Consider the following 12763-nt stretch of genomic DNA (forward strand, 5'->3'; position numbering starts at 1 on the left):
TTTATATGCTTCCCCCCCCCCCTGTACCTGTAATCATATTTTTTATATAGCGATAATGAAGTCTATATAAATAACCCCCTATCTAAAACCACTTTTTGCTGTGAGTTTGGCTTATAGAAGGGCCAAATGGACAGATCCTGTGTGGGGGTCCATACATTTATGTGGCCACTTATGTGTAAGCTCATCGTCAATCCTGTCATCTGATTGGTTGCCAAGCTTTTCCCCATGATCATCAAGGGTTTGCATAGGCCCATCTGTATAACTTTTTTCTAGACCAGGGGTAGGGAACCTATGGCTCGGGAGCCAGATGTGGCTCTTTTGATGGCTGCTTCTGGCTCCCTGCCAAATCTTTAATTTAAAAAAAAAAAACCCATAGGGGGCGTGGCCTGCGCACGGTGGATAGAAGACATGTTCTAAGCCTTAGAACACGCCTTCTATCCGCTGAGCGCAGGCCACACCCTCCTCCGCATCCGGCATCCTTGGCACCCACCCTACCTTGCCCCTGTGCTCAGCGGATAGAAGACGTGGTCTAAGCCTTAGAACACGTCTTCTATCCGCCGAGCGCAGGCCTACTCCACATTGCATCCGCATCCGGCATCCTTGGCACCCACCCTACCTTGCCCCTGTGCTCGGCGGATAGAAGACGTGGTCTAAGCCTTAGAACACGTCTTCTATCCGCCGAGCGCAGGCCACACCCTCCTCCGCATCGCATCCGGCATCCTTGGCACCCACCCTACCTTGCCCCTGTGCTCGGCGGATAGAAGACGTGGTCTAAGCCTTAGAACACGTCTTCTATCCGCCGAGCGCAGGCCTACTCCGCATTGCATCCGCATCCAGCATCCTTGGGACCCCCTCCACCTTGCCCCGCAGCATCCGTGGCCAAACATATTGTATGGCTCTCATGGAATTACATTTTAAAATATGTGGTGTTTATGGCTCTCTCAGCCAAAAAGGTTCCCGACCCCTGCTCTAGACCTAGATTGTAACCTTTTAAAGTAAAAGGAAAGGGTTAAAAGTGCAACCCAAAACTCGAAAAGCCTTATGTCCCTGTAGCTGTTCGCTACCTTTTTTTTTTTACCTTGATAGCCTGTATATCGCCTGCACTTTCCAACTTTCATAAACGCTATATTTCGCCTATTGTGGCCGCCATGTTGGATATTTAAATTAGTCCAACATGGCGCCGCATAAGGAAATTCACATGTGCGAATCTTCTCCCTCCCCGCAAGCGCAACCTACTCTACCTGAGCCGCTCCTGCTTGTGTAATTCAAAGCATGCTCACAGCATAATTTAAATGCGCATGCGCTTATTGAGTAGCTGGTCTTGGTCTTAGTGCAGAAGCGAGGCATTATGGGAATCTTCTTTACACGGCACAGCATTTTTTTCTTCCTGTTTGGCTTCTGATCATTTGAACAGGCGAAATATGGGGAGACTTAAGGGCACTGTTGAGAGAACTGAAGGTATGCCTGCAGCTTGAGATTAACTCTTTACTAGCCTTTCCTTCTCCTTTAAAGGAACAGTAACACCAAAAAAATTAAGTTTTTTAAAGTAATTAAAATATAATGTACTGTTGCCCTGCACTGGTAAAAGTTGTGTGTTTGCTACAGTAACTCTACTATAGTTTATATAAATAAGCTGCTCTGTAGCCATGGGGGCAGCCATTAAAGCCAGAAAAAAGGAGAAAAGGCACAGGTTACATAGCAGATAACAGATGACCTCTCTAGAATACAATAGTGTTTATCTGTTATCTCCTGTGTGCCTGTGCCTTTTCTCGTTTGAATGGCTGCCCCCGTGGCTAAACAGCAGCTTTGTTTATATAAATTTCTGAGGCAAACACACCAGTTGTACCAGTGCAGGGCAGCAGTATATTTTACTCTTATTACTTCTATACACTTTCATTTTTTGGTGTTACTGTTCCTTTAAGAACTGCCATTAATGCTGTGCATCCAACATTTGCCTTTCTTTTAAAACCAATCAGATTTTTGCATAGTTGGCAAGGAGGTTTCTGAATTACAGTGAAGCAACCTTATTGCTTAGCAAGTGAGTGATGAATATTAATGTTACCAGTGTAAAATTTGAACCCAAGATGAAATAAAGATTAGCATAGGCTACAAATCTAATGCATACACACTAGACCCAGCTGAATATGGATACGACAACCCCACTATGTAGTTTAATGACTATTAATAGGTGGAAGATGGGTCAGCTGAGGCCATGCTTGTTGGAGTCATTCTTTTGCTTTATAAGATTCAGCGATTTATGTTTCTGTACAGTGTAGCAAAGTATTTGTTTTTTAAATGAAAATTGGGTGCTATGAAAGTTAAGCAGCACATACAGAAAGTAAGGGTAATACATGTCTGAAATACATGTATTTGCCTCTAGAGAGATCTGCATTTATGGTAGTACACAGTGAGGGAAAGGAGAGATTCAGGAACAGAAACATCATCAGATCTTTAAACCTTGTGTACCAAGGTACCAAAAAAGTAGTGGTAGTGATCAGCTTGACATTTTGGGGCTATTTTCTACAGGTAGCCAACATACAACTAGGAATCAAAAATTTGTCCTTGATTCTCGAGAAGTATCCAAAGTTGACTGTAAAGGACAAAATATCACAGTAATGCGCTAGAGTCTGCCAAGTAAATACAAAGGGGCACATTCACTAAAGTATGAATCCGAATTGCGAACTCTGATAATTTCTGATGATTGCAAAAGTCACTAAAATTCCGTTTGTTTGAATACGAAGATTTTGTATTTACGATACAAAATTTTCATATTGAAACGATCGTTTGCGAATGGCGATCCGTTAGTCACAAAGTTTTCGTATCCGAACGATTGTAAACAGCGGGAAAACCTTCAGTGCATGATTTTGGAAGCCTCCCATAGGACTCAATAGAACTCTGCAGCTCCAACCTGGCCCAAGGAAAGTCTCCCATAGGGCTCAATGGCACTCTGCAGCTCCAACCTGGCCCAAGGAAAGTCTCCCATAGGGCTCAATGGCACTCTGCAGCTCCAACCTGGCCCAAGGAAAGTCTCCCATAGGGCTCAATGGCACTCTGCAACTCCAACCTGGCCCAAGGAAAGTCTCCCATAGGGCTCAATGGCACTCTGCAGCTCCAACCTGGCCCAAGGAAAGTCTCCCATAGGGCTCAATGGCACTCTGCAGCTCCATCCTGGCCCAAAGAAAGTCACAATACCGAAGCATGAATGAACCCGTAACTTTCGTACTCGTTGCAACAAATACAATTTTGTCGCGCAAATTAACGAAAATATCGCAGAAAATACGCAAACATTGGAAAAAATACAAATTTTTGGTAATCGGACCAGTCTAACTCTAATGAATGTGCCCCAAAGTGTTAGTGTAAAGTTGAATGTGCTCATTTTCTGTTCAAACCCTTCAATGGAAAATTATATGGATCAACTGTTTTACAGGAGGCATGAGAATTAATATCTGTTTTGATATTTTTAATGATGAGCGAAGGTCACAAATAGAGTGTTAAGGAATCCCTGAATTCTGGAAAAGGAGTGTTGCATCTGCATGCTATATAATAACCTTATGAAACCCGAATGAATGGAATACGCTCGGGTGCAGGCACATGAAGCCGAAATCCGCATAAAGCAAGCAAAGTAAATTCATACACTCACTGTTCCTTGTAAACTCAGTCCGTTATTCACTGGTGCAGATCCTCCTGATGCACCTGGCCAGGTGCCTATAGTAATTTTCTTGTGCTCGATATCCGCATAAAGACGCGAGAGAATGCAAAGTCTTGCGTTTTTACGCGGATGTCGGCTACATGTGCCTGCACCCGAGCGTATCTCATTCATCCGGTTGAAGGCAAACGCAGGAGGCTGATGGCGATATTTTAGGCTTGCCGAAAATATACACCAGACGCCTTGTCTGACATTAGCCTAAATGTACCTCTCTCTCTGGTGTTAAACCAGGTGCAGACTCTGAACTGGTACAATTTGCTACATCATTAGGTAGATATTTCAGCAGGAACAGTGTTAGCAATTATTGTATCAGTTATGAGAGATAGAGAACTATTCGCACACTCAGTTGTGAAAAAACTCATTTTGAGTCCAAACAGTAAAACAGTTTGTACTCGAAATGTTGGAAGTTTTTTTCAATAAACTTTTTTCTTTTGCACCAAGTCCCTGAGTGTGCGGTTCTCTCTCTACATCCATGTTGCGATCCGCACTCCGAATTTCAAGTCCGTCTTTACTAGGTAACGCCCGGGCGCAGCTTGGGAAATATTGCAAATTTTCAAAAATGTCATGAGCGCACTCCAAGGACTTTTCAGAAAAATTCAGTCTTATGGGATCGTTTCCTATGTGTTTGTATTACATTTAGGGACTTCACTCTAGTACCAACAAGCGGAAAAACACTTTCCATAATTCCACTTGCATGAGATGAATTTAAATATGACTAGGATATTATTAATACATAGACATAACACAGATACATTTTAATACAGAAACAAATAGTGTTTTATTTTTGATACTGTATGTTATTTAGATCAGTGGTCCCCCACCTTTTTTGCACCAAGGACCGGTTTCAAGCAAGAGAATTTTTCCAAGGACTGGGGATGGGGGGGGGGTGGCGCAACTAGTGCATAGTATATCATTTAATTATTATATATATAATGTAAATGAAATTATTATGCACTTTATTATTAGTATTATTATTACATACAGCTTATTAAAGTACTTTGGTCCTTGTGATCAGTTGAAATCTTTCTGGGCTTTGCATAGCTGTTGTCATGGCTGTGTAACACATCAAGGAGTTGGAATCACAGGTAATTGGGAACAGATGTTGTCCGGTTCAGCACAGCCCACGGCCTGGCACTGGTCCCCGGACCGGTGGTTGGGGACCCCTGATTTAGATCACTGAGAAAGATGTGGCCAAGAAATAGTTAAAATGACTAATGGGGTGGCCACTAGATGGCACTATACATTATACTATTTTTATTGCTTAGTTGGAGGATGAACTAAAACCTAAAATATTGTTTCTGTGCATTTTCCTAATTGTATAAAAAGACATTATACTGAGAATTATGGCATTCTGTAGTTACTGCAGAGAAAAAAAGGATTTAGCAGATATGGTCTGTCTCCTGCTCATGCACCAAAGAAAAGAAATTCTTCAGCACACCACTTACATACTCCAAGGATGCATGCACTTCCCCGGCTGCTTCCAAGCCAAACAACATGCAGTCATACCTTGTATTGGGAGAAGCACACCTCTGTACCCTGGCAAATGACTTTGTGATTTATGTCAGCAGAAATGCAGTGTGCATCTCCCAATACAAGGTATGACTGGATCCTGCTTATGCTCGGCATTGTATTTGAACATGGTGCTTGTGGGGGGAACCAAATCTTTGGAAAAAATGGCCATGTAAATTACAACCCTCACTTGTATAAAAATAACACAGAAAAATTACCCAATTAGGTGCCATAACAATGGAAAAGTAAATTTTCCGAATTCTTTCTTAATAGACCAAACATATTACGGAAACCTGCCATGGCCTTTAGTTCCCTTTTAAAAAGCATTTACCCCCTACTCAATAGGCTACAGCAGTGCTGTCCAACTTCTATGGTGCCGAGGGCCGGAATTTCTCTAGCATACATAGTGGAGGGCCGCTAATGGAAGCCAGTTTTGGCCACTCCCCTTTTTGAAACCACACCCACTTCAAACCACACCTATTTTATCACAATGGTGGTAGCACAGCAAAATCCCAAATGCTTGGTCCTTACTGTGGGGATATCAACCATCATTCATATGTGAAAGAATGATGTCATATTAAGATATACCCTTAAATTCCATATGCCTCCTCCTCCCCTGTGGATAGCAGAGCAACCCCCAGTACATAATTACACACCTTTGGGACCATTTAATGGCTATTTCCAACTGCTAACAAACTCCCACAACAAACCCCTGCCAGGTTCACCTCCCACAAGCAGCATAGGGCAGGCAGAGTATGGCCATACTCTGCCTGTCCTACCCTGACTGTGTGTGCCATACTCTGCGTGCCCTACCCTTCCTGTGTGTGCCATACCCTCCCTGCCCTATGCTGGCTGTATGTGCCATACTCTGCCTACAGTACCTATTTCTGAGGTGTGAAGAAGTGAACAATGGGAGTGATTACTGTCTGAGCCTGAGGTGTGAACACTGCAGGGGGTGAACAATGCAGGTATTAAAAGGTGTGAACAACATAGGGGATTACATGTTTAAACAATACAGAGGGATTACAGCCTGAATCTGAGGTGAGAACCATGCAGGGGGCAGTTAATCTCAGTACTGATACCATTTAATGCTTACTCAAAGGTAAGCCATCAAAGCAGCCAGACAGGTGGGGGGCCACACAGAGGGGGGTCGCGGGCCGCCAGTTGGACAGCACTGGGCTACAGAATAAGGGGTCATTACTAACCCCCATCAATTATCTTAGTGCCACCTCCATATATATCAGAAAAGGCTGAATAGGGGCATAAAAAGAATGAAACCATCAACTCTACAGTATAGGTTGTATATCTGCATTTCAATAAATAGCATGTCCTTTTCTTATGACATCAACAGAAAGCCACTTGGCCCATGAGGCTCTAAATAAATTAGGAATTTTCTTAAATCCTTATTTAACATTTACTCTTCTATGTTTTTAGCATTAAAGGGGTTTAACTTAATGGAGGGTTCTTTGACTGGGATGCTTTGGCTGTTGCAGGTAAGTGCTAGTTTTTAGGCAAGATTTTTTTTTTTTAAGGAAAAAAACAACACTCAGCGATTATACAATACTGTTTCCAATAAACTGCATCAGTTCTTAATTTTAGCCTACTTTATAGAATCTGCTTTGCTGGATACTCTGTAGGCTTCACAGAAATAAAGTCTTTCTTTGCATCTTCCTACAGTTAAGTTGGATCACTGCTAGTAATGTGTTTTACTTCCAGTGATCCAAGGCTTTCAAAGGGAGAAGGCATTTTTAGGATTTTTTTTGCCTGTAATAGTGCATATCTACTGCAGGCAGCAAGGTTTGTGTGCCAATGCCCAAAAAATCATTTATTCTGCATGCAGGATATACTTTAGGATAAACAAATAATTTGCTCTTTATTCAGTCATCCTGACTAAGAAACATCATGATAATCGATCTGATCACATCTGATTCTCATATTAAAGTGATTATGATTGTTCATCTCAATAAAACCTTCCATAATCTCTCCTTATTTACCTTAAGGAGAGACCTTATTTAGCGAGTATATATATGTTTTTATTGTTATACTTTGTAGAACTCCAGATCTAGGCATTCTCCCACATACCCATATAGGTATTGGCATATGAGGGAGGAAATTACTTCTAAAATAATGTGTTAAAATATTACATTAACACATGAAATAATCTAACTTTGATTAGTGGACAGTTCCTTTAAAGAATAAGTAAACCTTTTTATTCTATCAGTAAAATTACTACAGCCTCCAGAATTACCTACCTTTGTCCCAGCATTCTCTCTGACCTGGTTCCTCAGTCAGAAGGTGATCATTTTCTTTGCTTCCTTGTGCAGAGTGAAGCCCCGCCCCCACTTCCTGTTCAGTTCTCTCTTCAATTTGACTACCTATAGTCGACCTTGAGAGCCTGGGCATGCCTGGAGGCAGCAGGAGCCAGTCTGTGCATTAGCAGGGTTTTTTTTTTATGAGAGACCTGAAGAGGAAGTGGTGGCGGTTGTTGTTTTAAGGATGTTTTGCAAATAAATATTTAGAGTTTAGTTTTACTATGGACCTGAGTGTTTTCTTGAATATATCCATTTATCAAATAATTTTCTCTGCTCTTTCTGCTTATTAAAGTATTTGCTGTAGGTATTAATGGAGAAGGAAAGGTACAAACTAAGTGAGCTTTATCAGAAAGGTCTATGTAAATACAGCCATAAGCACTCACAGAGTCCTCTATCAAAAGAAACACAGGATTTCTTGCTTCCTTTTTTGTAAAAATGTTCTTAGGGTATCTGACTTCCTTTCTCAGAAAAATCCTTCATTCCAGGGGCAAGAGTCTGGGCAGTTCTCTCCTCTTTCTCTCCTCCCATAAGAATTCATAAAGCTCACTTGCCCCACCCTAAGAATGTGTAATCTGAGCTACCAGCCTCCAAAGCTGCAGCAGGAAGCTAGGAAGACCAAGCTAAAATGGCAGCTGCTGTCTTAAACAAAAGGAGAAAGCTTCTATGGCTCTTTACTCTAGTATAATAAAGCTTTCTGCTGAATAAATATAGTGTTCTAGGTGGCTCTATTGTGGCAAATCTATTAGCAGTAAAATGCCAAAATGACTTCTCTGCTTTAAGGTTTGCTTTAAGAAAAAATCTTGTATCCCAATAGGGCCTTTGCAGATCTATGATACAGAGCCTACCACATTTATAGTGCTATTCTGTGAGTAACATGCTGTGACTCGCAGAATGGACCCCTCACTTCAGTTGAGGTCAGTAGATGGGATTCCAATTTTATTTGTAAGAAATCTTTACAACAGATCCTGCATAGAAAATTCATTTGTTTTGGAGAATGTATGTCCTAATTCTAAAAAGAACTAAACGCGAAAAAGCAGCACACAAACTACTTTGCTCTCATGCTAGCAGGTACATTTTGTAATAAAGATGCAGAGACCAAACATCCTAAATATAAATGACAGCGGTCTTTAGAACAGTTTGATGTGCAATATGCATAGGATTACCTAAAAATGTGGCATGTAGATCCCCACGATCCCCAAATCAAAATTGCATACAAATTGTCATGGCAGTCACTTCAACTCCTGCAAAAGCAACTCACTTTTACACGTACTACTGCTCTAAAACACCAAACTGCAAATCTTTGCTAAATAAACCTTTTTAATGACATTTCTGAAAAAATTTAGTTTTTTTTAACTTCTTCTATCATACATGTTTTTACAGACAATGATACACCCTAAATATGAAAGCCCGTGTCTTCTGAACTCTTTGATACTGAATATGTCCCTCAGGCAACAACATACCCATCATTTATCGATAACATTGCTTGAATGCTTGCAATTTACAGCATATTATCTGCGGAATGTCATTAGGTACCAAGATAATATGAATGAACCAATGAACAATTTGATACCCAAGGTGCCCTTAAAGCAACAGCATACCCAGTGTTTAACCCTTTCACTGCCAGCCGTTTTGGTCAAAGCGGAACTTGTATTACCAGACAGTTTTTGAACATTTTGCACTGTTTCACTTTAGGGGCCTTTCCTCTGGGGTACTTTTAGTTTACCCAGGAAAACAATATATTGTTTTTTTCAGGACAAACTAAGCTTTCAAAATATGGTAGAATTTTGGTGTAATTCCAATTCTGTAACAAGATATAGGCTTCTAAATGTCTAAATTTTTTTAAAAAATCATATTTTCCATAATATAAACACATATACCAGAAACAAAAATTATTTTATGCACAAAAATACAACTGATTTGGAATGTCCCATGTCTCCTGAACGTGCCAATACCAAATATATATAGTTTTATGGAGATTTCTCACTTGTATAGGTCAAAAACTCCCAGCAGTACACTACCAAATTTCCAAAGCACTGCTTCACATAGCTGCATACTTTAGATTTCAAGGCCAAAACTTCCACTCACAGAAGGTTTATCCCAGAAAATTACATATTTCTGGAAAGAACAGATTCTGGGGAATCCAGAATAGGCACAATTGTCTGTCTACTCCAAACTATCAAGTCACAATGCTTTCCTAAAGTTATAGGTTTTTATCAAAATTTTTGAAGTTTTTAAAAAATCGCTTCAAAGCTTCGAGTCTATAGTATCTTATCTCCTACAGGTCATAAAGTAACCAAATAAAACACCCTAAATATGAACGCCAGGGGTCCACTGAACAGTTTGATGCCCAATATATATAGGTTGACATAAGTATGTGGCATGTAGGGGCCCCAATGTGAACATACCCCCATATGATCTATCATTTCTGTCATTTCAGCTCCTGCAAAATCAACACATTTACATCATTATATGTGGGATAAAGCTAGTAAAAAGTACGCTCACCCCAGAAAGTCATATATTTTTGGAAAGTACACATTCCCCCGAATCTAAAATGGGTACCCGTGTCTTTCTACTCCAAAGTACCAAGCCGCAAAGCATTTCTAAAGTTTGCAATTTTGATGAAATTTCCAAAAATCCCTTCAAAGCTTCCAGTTTCCAGCACCTTATCTCCCACATAGCATTAGGTACCAAGATAAAACACCCTAAATTTGAATGCCAGGGGTCCACTGAACAGTTTGATGCCAAATATGTATAGGTTGACATAAGTATGTGGCATGTAGGGGCCCCAATGTGAACATACCCCCATATGATCTATCATTTCTGTCATTTCAGCTCCTGCAAAATCAACACATTTACATCATTATATGTGGGATGAAGCTAGTAAAAAGTACGCTCACCCCAGAAAGTCATATATTTTTGGAAAGTACACATTCCCCCGAATCTAAAATGGGTACCCGTGTCTTTCTACTCCAAAGTACCAAGCTGCAAAGCATTTCTAAATTTTGATGAAATTTCCAAAAATCCCTTCAAAGCTTCCAGTTTCCAGCACCTTATCTCCCACATAGCATTAGGTACCAAGATAAAACACCCTAAATTTGAATGCCAGGGGTCCACTGAACAGTTTGATGCCAAATATGTATAGGCTGACATAAGTATGTGGCATGTAGGGGCCCCAATGTGAACATACCCCCATATGATCTATCATTTCTGTCATTTCAGCTCCTGCAAAATCAACACATTTACATCATTATATGTGGGATGAAGCTAGTAAAAAGTACGCTCACCCCAGAAAGTCATATATTTTTGGAAAGTACACATTCCCCCGAATCTAAAATGGGTACCCGTGTCTTTCTACTCCAAAGTACCAAGCCGCAAAGCATTTCTAAAGTTTGCAATTTTGATGAAATTTCCAAAAATCCCTTCAAAGCTTCCAGTTTCCAGCACCTTATCTCCCACATAGCATTAGGTACCAAGATAAAACACCCTAAATTTGAATGCCAGGGGTCCACTGAACAGTTTGATGCCAAATATGTATAGGCTGACATAAGTATGTGGCATGTAGGGGCCCCAATGTGAACATACCCCCATATGATCTATAATTTCTGTCATTTCAGCTCCTGCAAAATCAACACATTTACATCATTATATGTGGGATGAAGCTAGTAAAAAGTACGCTCACCCCAGAAAGTCATATATTTTTGGAAAGTACACATTCCCCCGAATCTAAAATGGGTACCCGTGTCTTTCTACTCCAAAGTACCAAGCCGCAAAGCATTTCTAAAGTTTGCAATTTTGATGAAATTTCCAAAAATCCCTTCAAAGCTTCCAGTTTCCAGCACCTTATCTCCCACATAGCATTAGGTACCAAGATAAAACACCCTAAATTTGAATGCCAGGGGTCCACTGAACAGTTTGATGCCAAATATGTATAGGCTGACATAAGTATGTGGCATGTAGGGGCCCCAATGTGAACATACCCCCATATGATCTATCATTTCTGTCATTTCAGCTCCTGCAAAATCAACACATTTACATCATTATATGTGGGATGAAGCTAGTAAAAAGTACGCTCACCCCAGAAAGTCATATATTTTTGGAAAGTACACATTCCCCCGAATCTAAAATGAGTACCCGTGTCTTTCTACTCCAAAGTACCAAGCCGCACAGCTTTTCTAAAGTTAGCAATTTTGATGACATTTCCAAAAATCCCTTCAAAGCTTCCAGTTTCCAGCACCTTATCTCCCACATAGCATTAGGTACCAAGATAAAACACCCTAAATTTGAACTCCAGGGGTCCACTGAACAGTTTGATGCCCAATATGTATAGGTTTACCTAAGTATGTGGCATGTAGGGGCCCCAATGTGAACATACCCCATAATGATCTATCATTTCTGTCATTTCAGCTCCTGCAAAATCAACACATTTACATACTTTATGTGGGATAATGCTACAAAAAAGTACGCTCACCCCAGAAAGCCATATGTTTTTGGAAAGTACACATTCCCCCGAATCTAAAATGGGTACCCATGTCTTTCCACTCCGAAGTACCAAACCGCAAAGCATTTCTAAAGTTAGCAATTTTGATGACATTTCCAAAAATCCGCTCAAAGCTTCCACTTTGCAGCATCTTATCTCCCACATAGCATTAGGTACCAAGATAAAACACCCTGATTTTGAATGCCAGTGGTCCACTGAACAGTTTGATGCCCAGTTTGTATAGGTTTACCTAAGTATGTGGCATGTAGGGGCCCCAATGGGAACATACCCCCATATGATGCGTCATTTCAGAAAATCAACACATTTACATCCTTTATGTGGGATAATGCTACAAAAAAGTACACTCACCCCAGAAAGCCATATATTTTTGTAAAGTACACATTCCCTCGAATCTATAATGGGTACCCATGTCTTTCTACTCCAAAGTACCAAGCCGCAAAGGTTTCCTAAGTTTGCTGATTTTTGTGATATTTCAGAAAATCGCCTAAAAATGTTGCAGTTTGCCGCATTTATCTCACACAATATCTTGCGTACAATGGCAAATCACCCCCAATAGGAACACCAGAGGTCTACTGAACAGTTTGATGCCCAATATGCATAGATATACCAAAGTCTGTGGTATGTACTGACCCCAAAATGAAAATAGAGTATATGGATTTCTCGCCTGCCAGCTCAGCTTTTGCACACAGAGCCCCCTGTCAGTGTATTATGTGCAGTAACACCCCCAAACTATACAGA

Source organism: Xenopus tropicalis, chromosome 4, assembly GCF_000004195.4.
Source record: "Xenopus tropicalis strain Nigerian chromosome 4, UCB_Xtro_10.0, whole genome shotgun sequence".
NCBI lineage: Eukaryota > Metazoa > Chordata > Amphibia > Anura > Pipidae > Xenopus > Xenopus tropicalis.